The sequence below is a fragment of the Nerophis lumbriciformis genome, linkage group LG03 (genome assembly GCF_033978685.3).
Source record: "Nerophis lumbriciformis linkage group LG03, RoL_Nlum_v2.1, whole genome shotgun sequence".
Classification (NCBI taxonomy): Eukaryota; Metazoa; Chordata; class Actinopteri; order Syngnathiformes; family Syngnathidae; genus Nerophis; species Nerophis lumbriciformis.
This window is the reverse complement of record NC_084550.2, coordinates 10,270,298-10,280,000: the sequence shown is the minus strand read 5'-3', so window position 1 is coordinate 10,280,000 and position 9,703 is coordinate 10,270,298. Positions and strand designations below refer to the sequence as shown.

Genomic DNA, 9,703 nt, shown 5'->3' with positions numbered 1-9,703 from the left:
AGCTAATTTTACTTGTTTTGGAAATCTTGACAAGCCAAATTTTCTTGTTCTATTGGCAGATAATTTTGCTTAGTTCAAGTAAAATACCCCTCATTTTTGTATATTTTTTTTCTTGTTTTTGAACACTGACTTTTTGCAGCGTATCAGTGGTACTTTAACTTTAAATAGGTGAAATTGCATATTTCCCCACGGCACACCAGACAATATACCAGTGTGCCACGGCACGGTGGTTGAAAAACACCGGGGTAGATGAATAGAGGATGGGTATGAATATATTCCTGCAGTTTGAAGCCACACACACAATATTGATGGGTAGGCGTACAAGCGTTGCTGGTGGCGAGAAACCCGCTCAGACATTCCGGACATCGAGACGTTAATGAAAGGCGACGGTTTCCCCCGAGGCTCCAAACAACGAGCGTCTCCCCCGCGCTTGAAGACAGCCTCCATGTTGTGTGTGTGTGTGTGTGTGTGTGTGTGTGTGTGTGTGTGTATGCATGTTTGTCCATCCACTTGCATTATAAAGTAATTGTACAGTACAAGCCTCCCTCTGGGACACGACACTTGGCAGAAACATGATAAACAGACTGGAACTTGTCTTTGTCAGAGTCTTTAACCTCCCAGCTCTGTGGTGCCACACAGAAGTGTGTCAAAAACAACACCAAAGAAGACAAACAGCAAGCTTTTCCTCAAACGAAAGGACAAAATATCCATCTAACCTCTACTTTCATCGGTTTTCTTCACCTCGCCTCTCGCCTCTGCACGTCTAACCTTATTATTATTATTATCACAGTTTTCCTTAATCGGCCTCTTACTTTCTTCTTATTCTCCTCTTTTTCCACCTAAATCGGGTTTTTGTCAAACCACATTAGCATATAAAACGTAAACAATACAAAGTAAAATGCTCTAAGTGGAGTTGATTTACCTAAACCGCTAAGGGGCCAGGGTGTTAATTGGAAGCAGGTGTTTAATTGGAGAGAGGCTGGTATTTTTCATTACACTGTAGATAACAAGTTCATTGTTTTTTTTTGTTTGTTTTTTTCCTTTTTACTTTGATAATGTTTGCAGAGCATGAGAAAGCAGAAAGGAAACCCCGGATTTCTTTGAAACGTAAGTAGGATTATTGCACAGAACGATAATGGCTTTTTTGCCGATATCCGATATTGTCCAACTCTTAATTACCGATACCGATATATACAGTCGTGGAATTAACACATTATTATGCCTAATTTTGTTGTGATGCCCCGCTGGATGCATTAAACAATGTAACAAGGTTTTCCAAAATAAATCAACCCAAGTTATGGAAAATAAAATTGCATTTGTGTCCAAATATTGGGCTCTTACTCAACCGAGTAATAATCTGTAATTAATCATGATTAATTCAAATTCAAAAGTGTGATTTATCTGATTAAATGAAATAATCTTTTGACAGCACTAGTCTAAATTTTTTACAATTACTATAGGTAAATATATTGAATAGTAGAGATGTCCGATAATGGCTTTTTTGCCGATATCCAATATTGTCCAACTCTTAATTACCGATTCCGATATAAACCGATACCGATACATACAGTCGTGGAATTAACACATTATTATGCCTAATTTTGTTGTGATGCCCCGCTGGATGCATTAAACAATGTAACAAGGTTTTCCCAAAATAAATCAACTCAAGTTATGGAAACAAAAATGCCGACATGGCACTGCCATATTTATTATTGAAGTCACAAAGTGCTTTTTTTTTTTTTAACATGCCTCAAAACAGCAGCTTGGAATTTTGGACATGCTCTCCCTTAGGAGGTTGAGTTGGGCGGGGTTCTGGGTATTTGTTCTGTTGTGTTTGTGTTGTGTTACGGTGCGGATGTTCTCCCGAAATGTGTTTGTCATTCTTGTTTAGTGTGGGTTTACAGTGTGGTGCATATTTGTAACAGTGTTAAAGTTATTTACACGGCCACCCTCAGAGTGACCTGAATGGCTGTTGACCAAGTATGCCTTGCATTCACTTGTGAGTGTGTGAAAAGCCGGAGATATTATGTGATTGGGACGGCATAATAGTAACAGTGTTAAAGTTGTTTATACGGCCACCCTCAGTGTGACCTGTATGGCTGTTGACCAAGTATGTGTTGCATTCACTTGTGAGTATGTGAAAAGCCGGAGATATTATGTGATTGGGCCGGCGTATTTGTAACAGTGTTAAAGTTGTTTATACGGCCACCCTCAGTGTGACCTGTATGGCTGTTGACCAAGTATGTTTTGCATTCACTTGTGAGTGTGTGAAAAGCCGGAGACATTATGTGATTGGGACGGCATAATAGTAACAGTGTTAAAGTTGTTTATACGGCCACCCTCAGTGTGACCTGTATGGCTGTTGACCAAGTATGCTTGCATTCACTTGTGAGTGTGTGAAAAGCCGGAGATATTATGTGATTGGGCTGGCATATTAGTAACATTGTTAAAGTTGTTCATACGGCCACCCTCAGTGTGACCTGTATGGCTGTTTACCAAGTATGACTTGCATTCACTTGTGTGTGAAAAGCCGTAGATATTATGTGATTGGGACGGCATAATAGTAACAGTGTTAAAGTTGTTTATACGGCCACCCTCAGTGTGACCTGTATGGCTGTTGACCAAGTATGTTTTGCATTCGCTTGTGAGTGTGTGAAAAGCCGTAGATATTATGTGATTGGTACGGCATAATAGTAACAGTGTTAAAGTTGTTTATACGGCCACCCTCAGTGTGACCTGTATGGCTGTTGACCAAGTATGCCTTGCATTCACTTGTGAGTGTGTGAAAAGCCGGAGATATTATGTGATTGGGACGGCATAATAGTAACAGTGTTAAAGTTGTTTATACGGCCACCCTCAGTGTGACCTGTATGGCTGTTGACCAAGTATGTCTTGCATTCGCTTGTGAGTGTGTGAAAAGCCGTAGATATTATGTGATTGGGACGGCATAATAGTAACAGTGTTAAAGTTGTTTATACGGCCACCCTCAGTGTGACCTGTATGGCTGTTGACCAAGTATGCATTGCATTCACTTGTGAGTGTGTGAAAAGCCGGAGATATTATGTGATTGGGCCGGCATATTAGTAACAGTGTTAAAGTTGTTTAAACGGCCACCCTCAGTGTGACCTGTATGGCTTTTGACCAAGTATGCATTGCATTCACTTGTGAGTGTGTGAAAAGCCGTAGATATTATGTGATTGGGCCGGCATATTAGTAACAGTGTTAAAGTTGTTTATACGGCCACCCTCAGTGTGACCTGTATGGCTGTTGACCAAGTATGAATTGCATTCACTTGTGAGTGTGTGAAAAGCCGGAGATATTATGTGATTGGGCCGGCGTATTTGTAACAGTGTTAAAGTTGTTTATACGGCCACCCTCAGTGTGATCTATATGGCTGTTGACCAAGTATGCTTGCATTCACTTGTGAGTGTGTCAAAAGTCAAGGTTCTATCAGGCGGCATCCTAATGACAACAGACCTTGTACAGTAAGTGATGTTTTATTCATTAAGTCTGCAGTGAGTAATAATCAGTTATGTTGTTGAAAAGCAAACGTGATGCATTTTTTAAATGAATGTGTATGCTTAAAATGATCAAAATATGCATATCTTACATCTTATTATACATGTGTCTGCTACTACATTACATATATACTTACATATATACTTACATCATGTATATAAAACCTTAATGGAGGTGTTTTAATGTTTTTATAGGCAGAATAGATGGATAGAGCTGCTCCCTTAGGCTCCATTGTAAGCAAGTAGACGTTTCCTGGACGTCATCTACATTGCTAACCTGCTCAGTGGCTTAGTGGTTAGAGTGTCCGGCCTGAGATGGGTAGGTTGTGAGTTCCAACCCCGGCCGAGTCATACCAAAGACTATAAAAATGGGGCCCATTACCTCCCTGCTTGGCACTCAGCATCAAGGGTTGGAATTGGGGGTTAGATCACCAAAATGATTCCCGGGCGCAGCCACCGCTGCTGCTCACTGCTCCCCTCACCTCCCAGGGGGGTGAACAAGGGTGATGGGTCAAATGCAGAGGTTAATTTCACCACACCTAGTGTGTGTGTGACGATCATTGATACTTTCACTTTAACTTTTAAAGGAAAAATCGAAGGAAGAGAATCCCTTAGCCATCTTCCACTAGGTTTTTTTTTCAATTTTTGTATTTATTCATTTTTTTAAACGCCCACTTGAATATTCCCTCTTCTCCGACTCCCTCGTCGCCATTTGGGATGTGCGCGTCTGTTGTGAGTTCCCTTCCTAGTTCGATGACAACTTCCCAAAGTAAATTATTTCATACTGTTCTAATGTGTGGCACTTTGAGACAAGAATATGTTGATTGACAGTCTAAAAGGAACAAGTCTTCCTTCACTCGTTATTTTTGCACTTTTATGCGTTCTTATGTATAAAATATAAAAATCCCGAATCGAATTGCAATCGCAGTTTTGGAGAGAAAAGTCCCATTTAGGTTCTTTCTCAAAATCATACAGCCCTAGTTAGGACTGTAAGTATTGCACTTACAAACCCCGTTTCCATATAAGTTGGGAAATTATGTTAGATGTAAATATAAACGGAATACAATGATTTGCAAATCATTTTCAACCCATATTCAGTTGAATGCACTACAAAGACAAGATATTTGATGTTCAAACTCATAAACTTTATTTTTCTTTTGCAAATAATAATTAACTTAGAATTTCATGGCTGCAACACGTGCCAAAGTAGTTGGGAAAGGGCATGTTCACCACTGTGTTACATGGCCTTTCCTTTTAACAACACTCAGTAAACGTTTGGGAACTGAAGAGACACATTTTTTAAGCTTCTCAGGTGGAATTCTTTCTCATTCTTGCTTGATGTACAGCTTAAGTTGTTCAACAGTCCGGGGGTCTCCGTTGTGCTATTTTAGGCTTCATAATGCGCCACACATTTTCAATGGGAGACAGGTCTGGACTACAGGCAGGCCAGTCTAGTACCCGCACTCTTTTACTATGAAGCCACGTTGATGTAACACGTGGCTTGGCATTGTCTTGCTGGAATAAGCAGGGGCGTCCATGGTAACGTTGCTTGGATGGCAACATATGTTGCTCCAAAACCTGTATGTACCTTTCAGCCTTCATGGCGCCTTCACAGATGTGTAAGTTACCCATGTCTTGGGCACTAATACACCCCCATACCATCACAGATGCTGGCTTTTACACTTTGCACCTATAACAGTCCGGATGGTTCTTTTCCTCTTTGGTCCGGAGGACACAACGTCCACAGTTTCCAAAAACGATTTGAAATGTGGACTCGTCAGACCACAGAACACTTTTCCACTTTGTATCAGTCCATCTTAGATGAGCTCAAGCCCAGCGAAGCCGACGGCGTTTCTGGGTGTTGTTGATAAACGGTTTTCGCCTTGCATAGGAGAGTTTTAACTTGCACTTACAGATGTAGCAACCAACTGTAGTTACTGACAGTGGGTTTCTGAAGTGTTCCTGAGCCCATGTGGTGATATCCTTTACACACTGATGTCGCTTGTTGATGCAGTACAGCCTGAGGGATCGAAGGTCACGGGCTTAGCTGCTTACGTGCAGTGATTTCTCCAGATTCTCTGAACCCTTTGATGATATTACGGACCGTAGATGGTGAAATCCCTAAATGCCTTGCAATAGCTGGTTGAGAAAGGTTTTTCTTAAACTGTTCAACAATTTGCTCACGCATTTGTTGACAAAGTGGTGACTCTCGCCCCATCCTTGTTTGTGAATGACTGAGCATTTCATGGAATCTACTTTTATACCCAATCATGGCACCCACCTGTTCCCAATTTGCCTGTTCACCTGTGGGATGTTCCAAATAAGTGTTTGATGAGCATTCCTCAACTTTATCAGTATTTATTGCCACCTTTCCCAACTTCTTTGTCACGTGTTGCTGGCATCAAATTCTAAAGTTAATGATTATTTGCAAAAAAAATATGTTTATCAGTTTGAACATCAAATATGTTGTCTTTGTAGCATATTTAATTGAATATGGGTTGAAAATGATTTGCAAATCATTGTATTCCGTTTATATTTACATCCAACACAATTTCCCAACTCATATGGAAACGGGGTTTGTATTACACATAAGCAGTTTGATTGTAACTTGCATCTTAGTTGTAGTTTTTTTTACCAAATGTAGAGGTGTTGAAATCGCCATTTAAAATTGCTAATGTTAATCAGTAGCATGTATAAGGAAAGGCTATTGCAATTTAGCATTGCGCTAGCGCATTTTGGAAAAGTCAAGCCTTACTTTTCTTTTCTATCAGGCATAATTGCTTTGTTGGCATGGAAAATTGCAATATTACATCAAATAAAAGAAAGTAACTTTATTTATAAAGCGCTTTTCATACATAAAAGAAATGCAAAGTGCTTTATAGACTTAAAAACAACACCCCGATGACCCATATCCCCCATCATCATACACACACACAAATACCAAACACACACACACACACACTTGAACAAATGAATGCATGGCTGAGTACAGAGGAGCCAGGTGAGTAAACACTATCACAGGAGCCATCTGCACCAAGTCATCAGACCATGGCCACCAGGACGCTGACACAACACTGCAAAAACTTTAATCTAAGTAAGATTAAATATCTCAAATAAGGGTGATATTTGCTTATTTTCTGTCTGATAAGATCATTCTTCTCACTAAGCAGATTTTATGTTAGAGTGTTTTACTTGTTTTAAAGGTTTTGGTCCTAAATGATCTCAGTAAGATATTACAGCTTGTTGCTGAGATTTGATGACATATATTGAGTAAAATATGCTTGAAACTAGAATATCAACTGTTGCAAAGCTGTGTCATCAAATGTTTTTGTTAAAATAAAGCCAATAATGCAATTTTTTTATAATAATAATAATAATAATAACTGGGATTTATATAGCGCTTTTCTAAGTACCCAAAGTTGCTTTACATGTAGAACCCATCAATCATTCACACCTGGTGGTGGTAAGCTACGTTCATAGCCACAGCTGCCCTGGGGTAGACTGACGGAAGCGTGGCTGCAATTTGCGCCAACGGCCCCTCCGACCACCATCTATCATTCATCATTCAATTCACCGGTGTGAGTGGCACCGGGGGAAAAGGGTGAAGTGTCCCGCCCAAGGACACAACGGCAGCGATTTTTGGATGGTAAGAGGCGGGGAGCGAACCTGCAACCCTCAGGTTTCTGGAACGGTTGCTCTACCCACAACGCCATGCGTTGTCCCCTTTATTTAGAAAAGTATCGATTTTGGTACCGGTACCACAATATTGGTATCGGGACAACACTACTGGAATGTAACCAGGAGAGCCGGCGTTGATTTGGTCTCAACATGTTTGCTACCTAGAACAGTGGTTCTCAAATGGGGGTACGCGTACCCCTGGGGCAGTGACGTGCGGTCACTAGAGGCGGGGCCTCACCTGCCATCATGGAAAGAAAAAAAATTTAAAAAGAAAAAAAAATAATTAAATTGTTATATGTATCCAGTGATTATACAATAAAGTTATTTTCCATTTAACTTCACCAGTTTTAGATTATTTTTATTCAAAATCGCTGAATTTTCACATTTGCCGTTCAAATACTGAGAAGAGACAGTTGAGGCACGTCACTCAGTGCCTCAACATGGATTGCGGACTCGGCTAACTGCTGGCCTGCTGTGCAGTGAGACTGTATTGCTATATGAATTATATTATACATGTCCATAGTTTAGTTAGCTGAGGTATATAATGTACAGTGTATTTTGTCAACAACTGTATGTGTGTAACGTATTTCTTGTGCTGAGCAATCATAAAACGGCTGCAAAAGACGCACTGGCTGAGGCTCCAGTAATCCCGCCTCCTGCACCCCCGCCGTAGAATTTTTATATCAACTAAAGCCCACACTTAAACTTTCCACGTGCAAGATTGAATCTATTTAAAAAAGTTATTTCATAAGAAGCCAAAAAGTGCAAAAACAATAATGTTCGTGTTGGAGGAGTTGTGAATGACTGCAGGGCCACAACATTAGGTACACCTGCAGACTGCAGGTGTACCTAATTCACAACTCCTCCAACATGAACATTATTGTTTTTGCAGTTTTTGGCTTCTTATTAAATAACTTTTGTAACCTATTTTTATGGGCTTTCCTCTTTGTGATGTTAAGTTCCTGTTATGCGCTGTTATACAGTATATGCATTGAGCTCTTATTTTGAAGGCGCTAAGAGCGGAAGTGATGACACGTTGGAGTGGAGCGGAGGTTTTTGAAAGAAGGTAAATAAAGTGGTCCTCGTGTAAACTGGAGCCTCCGTGTTTGTTATTTTGTAGTTTCATACAATATAGGCGACGCACTGCTGAGGCTCGCGTAACCCCGCCTCCTGGTGCCAGTTAAGGCACCTCCGCCGCAGACTGCACCCCCCGACGGGAGCGCCACACCAACCAAAGCCCACACCCAAACCCTCCACGTGCAAGACCGAATCCACCCAAAAAAAGTCACTTAACAAGAAGCCAAAAAGTGCAAAAACAATGCTCGCGCCGGAGGAGCCGTGAACGACTGCAGGGACACAACATTAAGTACACCTGCAGACTGCAGCACAGATTTCATATTTCATTCATTCACAACTCCTCCAACACGAACACCACTGTTCCCGCACTTATAAGTAAAGGTAAGACCATAATAACGTTTTTCTTTATTAAATGTGCTTTTTTGTGTGCTACAGTTTGTATGTGTAAAGTTAAAGTTAAGTTAAAGTACCAATGATTGTCACACACACACTAGGTGTGGTGAAATTTGTCCTCTGCATTTGACCCATCCCCTTGCTCACCCCCTGGGATGTGAGGGGAACAGTGGGCAGCAGAGGCGCCGCGCCCGGGAATAATTGTTGGTGATTTAACCCCCAATTCCAACCCTTGATGCTGAGTGCCAAGCAGGGAAGAATGCTGGTATGAGCTTTTAAACATAACCCGTTAACTGCTGCCAATCAAATGGTGAATAAGATACTCTTTAGGGTTCATATGTTTGTAAATCTGACTGTGATGAAGTCAGTGCCTCACCAGTCATGAACCTCACCGCACGTCACTGCCCTGGGGCTACTTGAAGGTATGCCAAGGGGTACATGAGATTTTTTCAAAATATTCTAAAAATAGCGACAATTCAAAAATCCTTTATAAATATAAATAAAAACCTCTTTTTTTCCAAATAGTTCAAAGAAAGACCACTACAAATGAGCAATATTTTGCACTGTTATACAATTTGATAAATCAGAAACTGATGACATAGTGCTGTATTTTACTTCTTTATCTCTTTTTTTCAACCAACTTTGCTCTGATTAGGGGGTACTTGAATTAAAAAAAAAATTCACATGGGGTACATCACTGAAAAAAGGTTGAGAACCACTGACCTAGAACATAAAATATATGAGAAGTTGAGCAACATCCACAAAACATCCCAACCCCTGCATCAAAACAAGAGTTCAGAACACAGAGAGCGATTCAATCATAAGTCGTCATTTCTTTGACTTTTGTCGCCTTCGCTGATTCAAAGTTAAATGTAGCGGGCTGGAGCGGACTCGTCTGTGGCGTGTAGTCGCAGCGGCGATGAAGGGGTGAAAGGGCGCGGGGGGGCTGTCTGATTCCATTTTGTCAAGAGACGACTCTTTCTCTCGGCGTCCTTTGATTCACTGTCCTCTTGTCACACCCTGCGGGACAAGTTGGC

General features: G+C 40.9%; 1 protein-coding gene across 1 annotated transcript in view; it reads right to left on the bottom strand.

Moving 5' to 3' along the window:
* The window catches only part of stpg2 (sperm-tail PG-rich repeat containing 2), a 316,591-nt gene that overhangs the window by 81,933 nt on the left and 224,955 nt on the right, over positions 1-9,703 (bottom strand). The gene's annotated exons all lie outside the window — the stretch shown is intronic.